Source organism: Saccostrea echinata, unplaced genomic scaffold (assembly GCF_033153115.1).
Source record: "Saccostrea echinata isolate AGI-Se365-2 ecotype Australia unplaced genomic scaffold, CSIRO_AGI_Sech_v1 ptg000047l, whole genome shotgun sequence".
NCBI lineage: Eukaryota > Metazoa > Mollusca > Bivalvia > Ostreida > Ostreidae > Saccostrea > Saccostrea echinata.
The window spans coordinates 10888172-10889501 of NW_026889796.1; positions in this window are offsets into that span (position 1 = coordinate 10888172).

The following is a 1330-nucleotide window of genomic DNA, read 5'->3' on the forward strand; positions in this document are numbered from 1 at the left end:
TCTTCTATGGAAAGTCACTATGAAAATTTTACATGAAGATATGTCCCTGATCTCAGAGCTTTCTCCCACCTACTAGTCCATTGAACCAGATAATATCCCTATTAAATATGCCACAATCCTGCATTCCATTGATATATGCAGAATATATTTGGTATTGATAATATTACACTGATCTCGCAATGTTTCCCCAACCTACCTGTAGCTTGTACCAGCTAATAGTCCAGGTCAAAACTCGGTAATACTCTACCTTCTATGGAAAGTCAAAAGTTAAAACTTACATCAAGATATATCCCTGATCTCAGAGCTTTCGCCCACCTACTTGTACTTTGTACCAGATAATATCCCCGTTGAATATATGCCACAATCCTACCTGCCATTGATACATGCAGAATATATTTGGTATTGACAATATTACCCTGATTTCAAAGGGTTTCCCCGACCTACCTGTAGCTTGTACCAGCTAATAGTCCAGGTCAAAGCTCGGTAATACCCTACCTTTTATGGAAAGTCACAAGATAATTTTTACATGAAGATATATCCCTGATCTCAGAGCTTTCTCCCACCTACCTGTACTTTGTACCAGATTATATCCCTGTTACATATACGCCACAATCCCACCTGTCATTGATAGATGCAGAATACATATGTTATTGATAATATTACCTTGATCTCGATTTGTTTCCTCAACCTACCTGTAGCTTGTACCAGTTAATTGTCCAAGTTAAAACTCGGTAATACTCTACCTTTTATGGAAAGTCAAAAGTTAAAACTTACATCAAGATATGTCCCTGATCTCAGAGCTTTCTCCCACCTACCTGTACTTTGTACCAGATAATATCCCTGTTAAATATACGCCACAATCCTACCTTGCTATCGAAAGATGCAGAGTATATTTGGTAGTGAACAGATCATCCTGTTCTCGAAGGATTTCCCAAACCTACCTGTAGCTCGTAACAGCTGATACTCTAGGTAAATACTCAGTAATGCCCTACTTTTTTGGAGAGTCACACGATAAATAAATTAAAGTACAAGTAACATCGAAAATGGTGTATGCCTATTTACGATTCGTATTCAGTTTAATGTAGTTTTAATGTAGTCTACTTGTGTACTAAGTTCACAGGTCTTTAGATCGCTTATAAAAAAATTGAGGTGTTCAAAAAGTAAAGGTATGGAAGTAATGGAACTATTTACATAGAGTACGCACTTTCGCCAATAAAATTTTTTTAAATCAAATGCTTTACAATTTTACTTTCTATCCATATCTATTCATATATAAACAATCTTCATAACAACCAAAGTTCATTTCAAAATCCCGTATACTTTCCGATAT